The 13,151-nt window shown below is 40.7% G+C and overlaps 4 long non-coding RNA genes across 4 annotated transcripts; 2 read left to right on the plus strand and 2 right to left on the minus strand.

The window, feature by feature from the left end:
• The first annotated feature begins 802 nt into the window (after positions 1-802).
• On the plus strand, positions 803-2,070 carry LOC144406129 (uncharacterized). The gene is made up of 4 exons (XR_013467320.1): positions 803-1,468; positions 1,612-1,788; positions 1,885-1,943; positions 2,020-2,070. It is a non-coding gene; the product is annotated as an uncharacterized LOC144406129 (long non-coding RNA).
• A 126-nt stretch (positions 2,071-2,196) lies between these two features.
• Positions 2,197-2,481, plus strand: LOC144406130 (uncharacterized). Its single transcript, XR_013467322.1, has 2 exons — positions 2,197-2,255; positions 2,349-2,481. It is a non-coding gene; the product is annotated as an uncharacterized LOC144406130 (long non-coding RNA).
• Positions 2,482-2,573: 92 nt separating this feature from the next.
• Positions 2,574-3,203, minus strand: LOC120814053 (uncharacterized). Its single transcript, XR_013467321.1, has 2 exons — positions 3,115-3,203; positions 2,574-3,025 (listed from the first exon to the last, which is right to left on the minus strand). It is a non-coding gene; the product is annotated as an uncharacterized LOC120814053 (long non-coding RNA).
• An 8,316-nt stretch (positions 3,204-11,519) lies between these two features.
• LOC144406155 (uncharacterized) lies at positions 11,520-12,577 on the minus strand. Its single transcript, XR_013467356.1, has 2 exons — positions 12,395-12,577; positions 11,520-12,328 (listed from the first exon to the last, which is right to left on the minus strand). It is a non-coding gene; the product is annotated as an uncharacterized LOC144406155 (long non-coding RNA).
• Between the last annotated feature and the right edge of the window lie 574 nt (positions 12,578-13,151).

Genomic DNA, 13,151 nt, shown 5'->3' on the forward strand with positions numbered 1-13,151 from the left:
TAAAACCACAACCCATTTTCCAGTGACACGAGTCACACACACGTTGTTCGCATTGATGAGGTAGACTGCAGTGTCTCCCCCAGGTTTACTACGTCATGGAGGGCGGGGGGCGCACCCCTGTTTATAATGATGGGAAACACTGAACTGGCAGCGGTCGGTTATCAAAACATTGGCAAAATAACCAGTATGTTCAGGCTTCATGAGCAAATACAGAATCCCCGTGCATTTCTCAAGCCGCATTAAGACACACATCACATTTATTTAAAACGCTGCTTGCAAGTCGCTGTGTTGTGCCAGACTTTCAATAAAACATTTAGGACAAACTCACGGTCATGAAGATACTCATTTAACGTTACATGGAATCTGCGTGAGGAAGATGAGGCGGGTCCATGTCGCTAAATACCAACTTTCCACCGACCACTTTTCCCACCCGGTATCACTCCGATCTGCCGGCGCATCGCGGAGAAAACCAATCGGGTGTCTGGATGCTCAATGTTTATACTTCTCATCCAAACACAATCAAATTCACTGTCCTGGGGCCTGTTTCAATAAGGAGGTTCAACCAACTCTGAGTTAAAACTTGAACTCTGAGTTGACTTACCCTGAGATGGGAAACTCTGAATTTTCGGTTACAGAACAGCTGAAATGAGTTAGTTCAATCAACTCTGAGTTGACGTTAAGCGCGTGCACCACAACTATAAAAAGCCATTATCAATGGAGCGCAGATATTACGAGTCACCATGGCAACAGCGCCAGACAAAAAGAGGTCTTCATATTTTTCACCAGCAGAACTGGATGTGCTTATGCAAGCATATGGAGAGTACGAACATATATTTAAAAAAAAAAAGCAACACGGCTGCAGCGGCGAAGGACAGAGAGTTAGCTTGGGAGAAAATAGCTGCTCGAGTCAATGCGTAAGTTTACATTTGAATTACTGTTATACAGTGTTGTGTGTAATTAATTTCTATGTAATCTAAAAACTGTAATTTAATTCCGTAATTTAAAGTAAAATCTGATGTAATTGCATTAAATGCTGCATAAACTATAAAGCAATTCTGTATAAAACAATAGTGGATTTAACATCAAATTTTAAAAGATATATTTTTTCAAGAATAATTCATGCAATTGTATAATGTTTATTTGAAAGCATTAAAAGTGCAGTTTCTTGTCTCTCCTTGTATTGTTCAAGTGGTTGAGGTTGATATGGGATTTAGAAAGTAATTAGTAATAAGTAGACCAATACTTTCTAGAGATAGTCATTATTACATTAATCTAATTACACTGTTGAAGAAGCCAGTTGTAGTTAGTAATATAAGTGACTTGCCCAACTGTCATAATATCAGAAGTGAAACTGGAAGAACAGTGTGTTATTCAACCTAATTTTAATTTTCATGTAGGTGCAATCCTGCAGGCATTAAAAGAACATGGCAGCAGCTGAAAATGAAATATAAAAACATAATTCAATCAGGTAAGGCTTGAACATATCATGGTTGTAGTCTACCTGACTTTACAAACATTTGACATATAAATAACTAAATAGCATCCAGTGTCTAGCAGTGCAGCAGCATTTTTGACATGGGTCTAAATGTTCATTCTCATTTGACTACTCAGCCAACAGAAAGAAGGCAGAGGCTCGCAAAACGGGGGGAGGACCTGCACCACCACCTCTGACAAATGCAGAGGAGATGGCCCTGAGCCTGAATGCTGGAAGGCCAATGGCTGAGGGAATTCCTGGAGGGACTTCATCAGAGCCAGTCACTCCAGAAGATTTAAGTGCCTTCATAAAATGTAAGAGGTCTACCTATGTGTTGTGTTTTTATATAGGCTATTTGTGATATTTCCATTTATTTTACTTTGGGGTGGGTTTTTCGTTGGTCCCAACAGATTCTGATGGTAAAATTAGTCTTTTGGAGCCTCCTGTCCCAACAGAACCACAGGCAGTTGTAAGTAGCCTACTCAATACACCAGAAATTATTACAAATAGTGTTATAAAGTGTACTCAAATGCTCATCTTCACAGGATGATGGGGATGAAGAAACAGTTTCTGCTGCCATAGAGATGCCTACAGAGGTAATGTTAATATTATGTGTCTATCAAACAATCTACACATTCACATTTCTTCACCTTTTTTATGTGGAGTAGCCTATAGAATCTAAGTTTAAATCTAAGTATAAACAGGTATTTTTATCTCTCCCCAGAGTGTGGAAGAACAGCAAGAGGATGGTCCATCAACTTCTGGTGCACAGATGAACACAGTTCAGTGATTTTTTTTTTTCAGTAAATGCCACAGTTTAATATTGTAGAATTTTAGAACTACATGATGTAACTGTAATCTACTGTATTTTCAGTTGCCAGTTAAGGAGTTATATAGACTTCTTCTTATTAAAAAGATAGAAAAAAACAGCAAAGAACTTGTATACTTGGACCGCCAGATCCAAAAGGCAGATCTGGAAATTGAGATTCTGAAACTAAAGCTAGAGGTGAGTGCATGGTCACAGGTGAATTCTAAGTATTGAAAATATATTAAATTCTATTTTTTTTTTATGTTTAGGAAATAAAGAACACCATATAAATTGCTGTGATTTTGTGTTTATTCATTTTTATTTTATTTTGTGGTTGGTTGGTTGTGGTGGTGGATATAATGTGTATTAATCTGTGAAGACATTTCGGCATATCATATCCCGGACTACCCTTCCCTCCTGGAAATCTGCCGGGTTGATGGGGTCTTCCTCTGGGTCTTGTATTTGTAGGGCAGGGTGTTGCTCCCCTCTAATTATGGCAATATTATGGAGAACAACACATGCCACAATAATGTCGCAGGCCCTTTCAGGGGTTACCCTGAGGTGACGTAGGCACTGGAAACGTGCTTTCAACAGGCCTATGGTCATCTCCACCCGGGCTCTCGTCCTGCAGTGTGCCACATTGAAGCGGCGCTGGGGGCCTGGTTCAGGTTCTCGGTAAGGGGTAATTAGTGTTGGTCGGCATGGGTAACCCCTATCTCCCAGCAGAAAGCCATCAATCTCTCCTGTAAGAAAGTTCACATTGCTTTAGAGCTGCATAGAAGTTCCCCAGTAAGTGTGTAGTGCATACATTGAAATACATGCATTTACTTACCAGTTTCCAGTCTGTTGCTCAGCGTTGACTCACGATACATTCGTGAGTCATGAACAGAACCGGGCCACTTGGGCTCCACATTTGTAATGAGATGTGCAGCATCACATATGATCTTGACAATGCAAAGAATGAGACATGTTATAGTATTGTGATGTAGTCTTTGACCATTAGAAACAGTAGGCTTTCAGTGTACCTGCACATTAATACTGTGGATGGACCTCCTGTTGACATAGTCCCCTTCATTTTCGGAAGGTGCAATGATGGGAATATGTGTGCCATCAATGCATCCAACCACATTCGGAAATCCTAAAAGGAATTCTATTATTAGTTTACTTCCAGGGGTCGCAGCAATATGCTCTTAACTGAACGTCATTTATCAGGTTAGCCTCATTTAAACCGATTTATACATCACTGACCTGCAATCCTGTGAAACTCCTCTTTGATGGCTCTCATGGGTTTGTGCCCAGGAAACAGCACAAAAATTCGGAGAAAGCGCTTAAGAGCGAGGCACACTTTCTTTACAACTCTGCAAACAGTAGCCTTACTGATACGTTCTGCATCCCCAATGTTATACAAAATCCTCTCCCAACTTAAATGCAACTCCCTACGGATTAATGCAGCCTCTTCATCCACAGGATCGTCCATAAAAGGACATGCCATTTCATTCACTTGATTTGATGCGCTCTGCGTGACTGAAATGTGCGCAATGAATGAATACCGAAAGAATGAATGAGGTGATTAAATACCACTTCCTCTTTAAAAAAGGGGAGGAGACGAAATAAACTCTGGGTTTCCCGAAGAAAACCTGCTCCCGACCAGGTTAGGTTCACAGAGTAAGTTGCCATGGTAACTGACTCGGAGTATAAGTTACCTCTCTTTCTGAAACAGGCTTGACTTACTCTGCTTTCTCAGGTTTAACATACCTCCCATTCTGAAACAGAAAACTCAGAGTTTCCCTCATTTCAGGGTTAACATACTCAGAGTTTTCACTTAACCTCCTTTCTGAAACAGGCCCCTGATAGCGCCATTTATCTAGATGTTTTTTTTTGTCTTTGTGTTTTTGAACTACGACAAGCCAGAAGTAACGAGGCCGTTTTTAAAATGTAAGAAAGTACAGATATTTGAGTGAAAATGTAAGGAGTAGAAGTAAAAAGTCGTCTGAAAAATAAATACTCCAGTAAAGTATAGATACCCAAGATTTCTACTTAAGTACAGTAACGAAGTATTTGTACTTCGTTACTTGACACCTCTGTTTATTAGACACAAATACAAAACTGAAAAACAATAGTTTTATTCATATAGGAATTCATGTATTTATTAGATGATTTATTGGTTCAACTTTTCATAATCATGTTCAACCCACAGAGACTGGGCAAAAATATACTGGTAGGCTATTCGAAACATATGCACTACAAGTTTTCAACAGCAGAGGTCATCAGAGTTTGCGATGCATTGAATGAATGAACCTTTTTCCCATACAATTGGCTGGAAAGCTTCACTGTTTCAGAAAGCTTCACTTTGCCATCACTACCTATTGGATGGACAGATTCATCAAGCCATCACTAGCCTTGACCCAATCCTCTCAAAAGTCTGCACCCACGTCCGTGGACATCAAGACTTGGTTTGTGCTCTGACATGTACTGTCACCCGTGGGGCCTTATATAGACATGTGTGTGGCTTTCCAAATCGTGTCAAATCAACTGAATTTACCACAGGTTGACTCCAATCAAGTTGGAGAAATGTCTCAATCATCATCATCAGTGGAAACTCCATGCACCTTAGCTCAATTAGAAGAGGCATGGCCAAGACTGAATACTTAATAGTTATAAATTGATTTACAAATAAGCTTAAAAACGTTTGTTACTTTGCCATTATGAGGTTGCTGGAAAAAAATGACTTTAATCCCTTTTATAATCAAGCTGTAACATAAAAGGTGCTGTGAAGATTTTATAAGTTTGTAGTAAGTTATTGTTGACCTCTGGATCATACCCAATTCATGGTGCCCAGCAGCAAATTCTGTGTGAAAGTGCATCTCAAAGATTCAATTGCTGAAATTAAACTTCTGTAACACATGTCACATATTAAACTACTAATCTTAAAGAGGCAAGGGCTGTATAATAAATTAAATGATATTTTTTTTCTTCCTGGCCTTTTGCAGCAAATAAATATTATAATAAATTTTAAAATCATCTCTAGACTTTGCCCTTCACTGCATTCAGAGATAAATCTGGTGGACCAACATGTCTGCCCGTCTGAGCACTATTCATCGGTTTGACTGGAGAGGGACTTTTCAGTGCTTTATTATGAAAGTTTGCAGTCTCTTTTTCAAAAATGCACCCCAGAACCCTGACTGTTTCGGGAGCAAATTTCTTGCATTGCAAACTAAAAGTTAAGTAAAAATGTATAAACTGAGATTAGTTAGTTTTGCGTATTGTTTCGTAAGCAATTGTTTGCCTGTAAAACAAAAACTTTTACTCTCAAAACAAAAAGCTTTGGTTTAAAATAGATTTTTTTTTTCCGAGACCAAAGCTTTCATTCATAATCAATCGACGAAACGTGTGAAGACTGAAAAGGATCGGTTTACAGTTCCTTATACGCAAATGTCCACCGAGAGGTTTCCTCATTCCCTCCAGTCTCAGCCATAACAGGGGAGGAAATTTACATATTATTTAGGGGGCCATTTTTGCCGCCACTGACTGAAAACCAGGGGCATTTTAGAAGAAATTGTGGGAATTTTTTGAAAATTGTGAAATAGCAGTTAACCTTTTTGTAAAAAATAATTAATATACTTATTTGGACTTCCTGTATATGCATTTGTCATCAAATGGCATAAATAGGTCTGTTAGAAGTCTACAGATTCAAAGTTGAATTCATTCAATTTTATTTTTATTTATTTCTTTGTAGTTTCTTGTACTAAGTAATCTGGGACACATCTGATTCATAGCTTCTGTCAGGGATGGGTGGAGGAGGCAGGACTCAAACGCAGACTTCTTAGAAAGCAAAAGACTTGAATAGTCAAAAGCAAAAGGCCAAGGGGCAAAAACACACAGGAACCAGGGGCAAAACAGCAGGCAGGAACTACGAACAGCTACGACGATAGACAATGACGCGACAAGTGACACAAGAGACACACGGCTTAAATACACAAGGGAGGTGCAGGTGATTGGACACAGGTGGAAACTATTAGACGATCACAGGGGATGACAGGACAAGGCAGGAAGTGAAGTTACCCGGGGACACGAGTGGCAGAAAACTACAAAATAAGACAGGAAGTGAACCACACCGTGACAGCTTCCACAGTTGGCCTTTCTGTTGAGCTGATTAATCCATGCTTATGTAAAAACAAAGAACAAAACATTTAAACCTTGAAACCCCCATCAACTAATTATATTTTACCCAAATAGAGAGGAAACCTCTCTCACTGAATACACTCTGTCTAACGTTATCCGCTAGCAAGCCTTCATAGCTATCGTTAGTTAGATAGCTAATAAGAGCTAGCTAACTAAATCATTTCAAAATAATGAATACTTCGTTATTGCTCCCCGTAGGTGATGGTACGTTGTTCGGTCATCTAATAGCGAGAGTGTATTTCTTAATGTTTTCACTCCCCTTGATAAAGTCTGAAGTATTTGCCGGTGTGTGTGGACAACGATGTTGGCAGGTCGTTGTCGGCATGTTTGAGTGCTTCTAATGCCTTAAAAAAATGTGGGTGGTTCTCCTGTCGTCTTCCTCCAATCTAAGCTAATCTATCTTCCATTTTTCGATGGGTGCATTTCTTTTGGACCTTTAATCATGACTGAGACTGGATTTGCTCTCCGCACACTCACAGGTCTGATCAGGAAGCGCTACTTTTATTAAAGAACATTTGATTCTTCCTGCACACGGGAGAATCCAAAACATTCTTTAAGAACTGGAGGAGGGTCATTATGGCTTGTTTTTCACAAGTTGACTAAATTGTCATTATTGTTAGAGGAAATTATGGGGGCATAATTTGCCCCTCTCCCAGTGATTATGTGGGCAAAATTGGCCATGTGTATTTCCAACGCTGCCGGTCTGTAGTTTTCTTGAGATGGATTGAGGGTGGGTTTCTTGCCTCCTTCAGAGAGTTGGGTAAATAGCCAGATAACAGGAGTGTTAATGAGACAGGGGAGGAAAGGAAGGTCAGGAGCGATTGTAGAATATGGAATGGGGTTGGACATGGCAGAGGTTACTGAGGTGAACTTAATTAGGAGACGCGAGGGCGATGAGAGGAAGTTGGTGGGACACAATAGGAGATGGGTTCCAGAAAGAGGAGCATATGTCACCTATTCTTTTGGTAAAATTGTTAAAATCCTTGAAGACAGGGGGAGGAGGACCGGGGGATTCGAGGAGGTTGGAGAAGATAGAAAAGATTCAATTCTGGATCGGTAGAAAGAGCTTTTGACAGCAGAGATAGAAGCAGAAAAAGAGGAGAGAAGAGATTGAAACGCAAGCAGGTCTTCAGGTTGTTTATATTTACGCCATTTCCTTTCTGATGCTCTCACAGCGGCTCTCTCGGCACGTACCAGTCCAGACAGCCATGGAGCCGGACGGGATTGCCGGCCTGTCCGTTGACTGAAGTTTGGTGGTGTTGGCTCAGAACAATAGTGTAGCCTAACTTTATATGCAACTACGCAGAAATACCGGGTTTACACACAACAAATGAACAGAATGACATGCAAAAAAAAAATGTCACAGAGACGGCGAACTTAGTGCCGAAACATGGGGTGCTACTCCTGGACCAGCCGAGGAGCACGGGAGGCCAGTATTTGAATCCACCAGTATTTGAATCCGCGGTTTAAGTTATCTAACCAACGTTCCATTAGCTAACTAGCTAGCATCTCGGACCAGCCGAGAAGGCCAGTATTTGAATACGAATTCAAACCAGCCGCAAACGTAAAAAGACGGATACTGGCAGAGCAGTCAGATCTAAACACAATTGCAACTGGCTGATTATCATTTAACTTCACTTCACTTATACATAAACATTTAACGTTAAGATTTTACTCACCTCGAAAAAAGTCAGAGCCATTGGTTTGTATATTGGTTTATGCTCTTTCAGGATATTGTGAATGCCCACCAAAATAATGACCAATTGGGTGGTGAAGTTGGAACAAATTATTTTAGAGCGTGTCCCTACCTATCTTTCGTTTAAACCCCATACAAATAAAGAAAAGGATGAAATGACTTCAACATTACCGAAAGTCATCTTAACTAAACAGTTGGTGGGCAATTATGTCCCTTGCAGCCGGTCTGCTCATCCATGTGGACGGGCTCTAGGTCATCCTCAGCATGGTCCATGATTACTGGGACCCTCTCTTCCTAATCGTAGCCACATCGAGCACTGCACGTGTCACAGTGATGTCACGTGCCCTGCCAGCCGCCAGACCCCACAGACATGTAAATCTGGCCTTCAGCTGGCCGAAGGTCCTTTCAATCCGGGCTCTCGTTTGAGCAATGAATGGGCTTGAGGGCCTGGTGCTGGCTTTGCATAGGGGGTCATGAAATAGCGCTTGCAGGCGTATGATATTGTGATGTCTTGAAAGGTCGGGATTGTGAGGTGAGGCATGGGTGCAAAAATAAAGACTACAAACAATGGTTTCTAATTTAAAGTCCTGTATTCATCTTTTGTTAGCAAACTTAATTTTTTTTTCTCTCCCACACACCAGCTCCCCTCAGGGTAATCAGCCTGATCTTCCAGCTGGGGAGCCAAACTGGCCTCTAATGACTTCCAAACAGGTACTTGTGTTTTTCGGTACCTGCAAACTTTTCTCTCCCTCCACACATTTCTCTACGCTGCGTTTGTGTTCAGCACCGAGATGCTCCCTGCCGTAACGGACAACCTGCATACATCGGTATCCCGAGTACCTTTATTGCGACCGGTCCGGGAAAGATCTCGCACTTTTAACAAACAGACGTGCCTTTTTACAACATCCGATCACTGCACTGAATATAGTACAATAAAGTGAAGGGTAATTGTATTGTTAAACGACACACTGACACTAAATATTAAGTAAGTTTGCGCAATGATAAGCTGTGTGTGGCTCTCAAAAGAGCCGTTTAGTTGTGCTTGAGCATACGGTGTCTCTTCATGGGACAGTTCCCTCGGCATGGAAGTCTGATGCGGTACGCGATCCGAACGGCTAGCTACCATGTTTATTGTTAATATCTTTAGAAACCTTTAGAAATCGATTCCTCTTTATGCATCAGCATTTTTCTTATCTATTTTTTCTAGTTCCATTATCTTATCCGACCCGCTTTCCTCGTTGATTCCATGACAGCTTACATGTGCAGAGTATCGCTGTGTCTGTAAAATGTGTCTGAGGTTAATGTTGTATTTTGGTTGCAACGTGTTCAACATACCTCGAAAGTTCTAATTTGCTTTGCCTTTTCCAAGTTGGTCGTAGGACGAAGATAAATGCTTCCATACAAAGTACTATAGCTACATTGCAGACAGAAGGAAAGCCCACTGACACACAGCCACACAGACCAAGCGAGTAACAGTAAAACTTGTCAACACACTCTTTTCAGACAGACGCCAAACAATAGGCCTACATAGCCGTGTATAATCAATGTTATGATGGCGCCATGTAGTTTTCATTAATATCTGGCTCTAGGCTATTACTAATATTAATGCCATTTGTTAAGTGTTTACAAAGCAGTGCAAAAACAAGCTGGTAAAAAATAGAACCATACAGATGTTTTATTTTTTACTATTATAAATGAAAATACCAGTATCAAATTCTGGCATTGCTGTTGTGATATTTATTGCAGGTATTGTATCGAAGTCATAATTTGGGTATTATGACAAGACTACTAGAAACTAACTCTCAGATAACTGGTTACAGCGATGTCCAGTAGTTTCAGTGAGAGAACAGCTGGTTCTCGTTAGCGCTGTTTCATACCCGCCGTCACAGGTTAATTACAGGAGATCATAACGTTGACACTTTATTTTTTTCTTACAAAGAATCTTACAATTCTTTCAAGAGAGAATTTAAATTTATGTAAGAATCAATTTTTGATTGAACTTTTCCATCCCATGAAATTGACAACTTGACTGTTAGTACTAAACTCAGCCTGCATGGTTTTGATTTAGGATTTTGGTCAATGTTCCAAAATGATTTTCCTCTCATTCTTTTTGTCAACAACAGGATGGTTCTCACATTCAAACCCCAAATATTATATTTTATTGTCCTGGAGTTGGATGATCTCTATTGCTAGATTCTCCTATTAACACTCTGCAACACATGATGTGATTTGCAAGTGGTGGCGGGCGTATTCTTTGTGTGTTTGTGTTGATGGCAAGGCGTCGTGAAACTTGGACGGGGATAATTCAATATAGCCTCAGGAAACTTGTGGGGCCACAAATAAGTTAGGTTCAAAACTAAGTTTGGGCAACAGGAGGATTGTTTCTCTCATTAAAACCCTAAATATTCTCTGTAATGGTTAACATTTCCAGATCCTCTCTATTCATTGTTTTTCTCCTTTCTCTATCTACTACAGATGATAACTGAGAATGAGCTGATTGAGTCTTCCGAGAGTGACGAGACTGACAAGATTGGACATCTGTGGATGGCCTGACTCAAACATGTCCACAACGTGGTCCCCTCAACAGGAAAAAGTACTTTAAAAAGTAAATTCTAAGTCTAAACTTAGGTGTAATTACTTGTGAAAAAGCATTCAATCGTGTTTTGTGTGTGCGTGTGGTTGCCTCATAGGGGCGTGTAGGGACAGTATTATATGAGGACATTCTCGAAATCAACAAAGGTGCTTTTGAGGAACTAAACTTGGTGCACACATTTAAAGGCAACTATATAGTTACTTATTATTTTAATGCTTCACAAGGGCACTTTGGCTCAATTGCGCCCCCTACAAATGTTAATTTAAGCAGCCCCAGCTCAACGGTTGACTTACATGTATGAAACTTGGTAGGCATATGTAACACATGTAAACTGAAAAGAAAGTCTCTTGGGATAGCGCGCCCTAAAAAACTCTTTTGACAACCCTTGAGTTGCAAAAGCCTACAGATGTCGCGTTTACCTGAAAGGTACACATGTCCGGTTGGGTCTGCTCTACAAAAAAGTAAATCATGGCATTAACCTTCGCTTACTTTTTGCCATTTTTTAATTTGTGTAAAACACATTGTCACGGTCTCCTCAACGCTGATCCGATTCTCACAAGATTCTCTGTGGATCATTATTGGTTCAATTTCATCAAAGGTTATAAAAAGCTTCTTGTTATTGTGGCGAAATGGTTTCCTGTCCTGCCAGCAACGCCAAGTGTGGCTTAATGGTTTCCTGTTCTACCGGCAACGCCACTTGGGATAGGCCCAAGACCTTTTAAAGCACGCGGGTTCGTTTCACTCAATAGGCAAGGGCTCGTGGTTCCCAGGTTACAAAAACATTTTTTATTCAATAAATATACATTCCCGTAAAATCTAACATTCCTCACAAAATAAGAAAAGAAAACTAATCGCTAAGGCCTAATGGTGAGAAGCGCCGGTGAAGGGGAAGGAAAATTAATAGAACAAACTTAGAGAAAACCAAACCAGAGTTCACCCAGTGATAGCACAACAATCCAATGGGACACGACACACGAAGAGGACCACCACCACCACCCACACCACCGCCGCCACCACCAGCCTACAGCCGCTGGGAAGGATGACAAAAAAAAGAAGGTTTACAAGAGGATTAAACCAAAAATTTACAACACAAAACAGAAAAAGAAAATAATTCACATAAAAATCATCCTAATCCCAAACAATTCACGTAACCCAAACAAAAAGAAAATAAATGAAACAAACCAAAAGAAATACAAACTAAACGATTAACTACTCAGTCGAGCTAGAATCAACAACTACACAGGTCCAAGTCTGGTGCCGGCAATCGACAGGCTAGGTACGTCGCGGCGGAGACCGAACTGCATTTAACAGCTTTAACAGGGCAGACAGTTACAGACAAAGTTGCAGGCAAAGCAGCAGTGGCCCGAATTAACTGAGTGTTGTCACATAAATCACCACCGGTGGATTTCAGCCAGCTGATGAGCATTCCCTGTCAATGAACATAGGGTTAGCATTGCCAAGCTACATGTCAAAGACTTTTGGAAGCTAGTTTAAAGTCAAGTACCTGTTTCCCAGGTCAAACCTGCACAGGGAGAGGGAGGGAGAGAAAAACCCACACGGCAGGAAGACATCTACCTGTGACCACAATAACGTTAGCCACAGAATATCGTTCGGTCTAACACGGAGAGGGAGAACACTTACCACCGGTTGAGAGGACCCAAGAGCAAAAAGGAGGACGGAGCACTCTGTCGCTACTCTGCGCAGACAGACACCTGACCCGGAAATTATGCATCAGTGGGGCGCGAGAAGGGGGGCAGCCTTTATATAGTACCGCCGCCCTAGTGGTCGGCAGGCGCAGTTAACTGTAGCAGGACAATCCTATTTCCACACTGCTACATTATCAAAATGTGTTCAGAAGAAAAGGATCAATTAAATTCTAAGGAGAAAATTCAAACAAAGCAGGTTTCACAGTTTGACATAGATAATCAAAATTTAGTAGACGTATGTACCACGTGTAAACTTAAAAATAACTCTGGAACATGCCCCAGACCAGGGGTGCCCCAATGGGTTGATCTGCTTTAATAATAATACTATTGTTGTAAATTGAACGTCACTCTCACTGATACTGGATTTAAATGTGTTTGCTATTAGAACTAAGGAAATACCAACATGTCAATGTTAAAGTGTCAAAAGCATCACCTCGTGTGCGCCACAATATCCTTCTTGGACGGATGTGTTCAATGTTTGGGACCTGTACCCTCCTTCAAGTGGGTTGGCTATGAACAGGTGAGATATTTAGATAATTGGTACAAAGTTGTTATATTTGCTGTGTTCTCATGCACAAGCCGTTCTATACTGAAACACTTATGACTAATAATCCTTCGTTCACAGCATAGGCAAATATATTAACTATTTCTCAAAATTGTAGTGTAAACATGTCTTCTGATGAAGTTGAAGT

Source organism: Gasterosteus aculeatus, chromosome 4 (assembly GCF_964276395.1).
Source record: "Gasterosteus aculeatus chromosome 4, fGasAcu3.hap1.1, whole genome shotgun sequence".
Taxonomy (NCBI): domain Eukaryota; kingdom Metazoa; phylum Chordata; class Actinopteri; order Perciformes; family Gasterosteidae; genus Gasterosteus; species Gasterosteus aculeatus.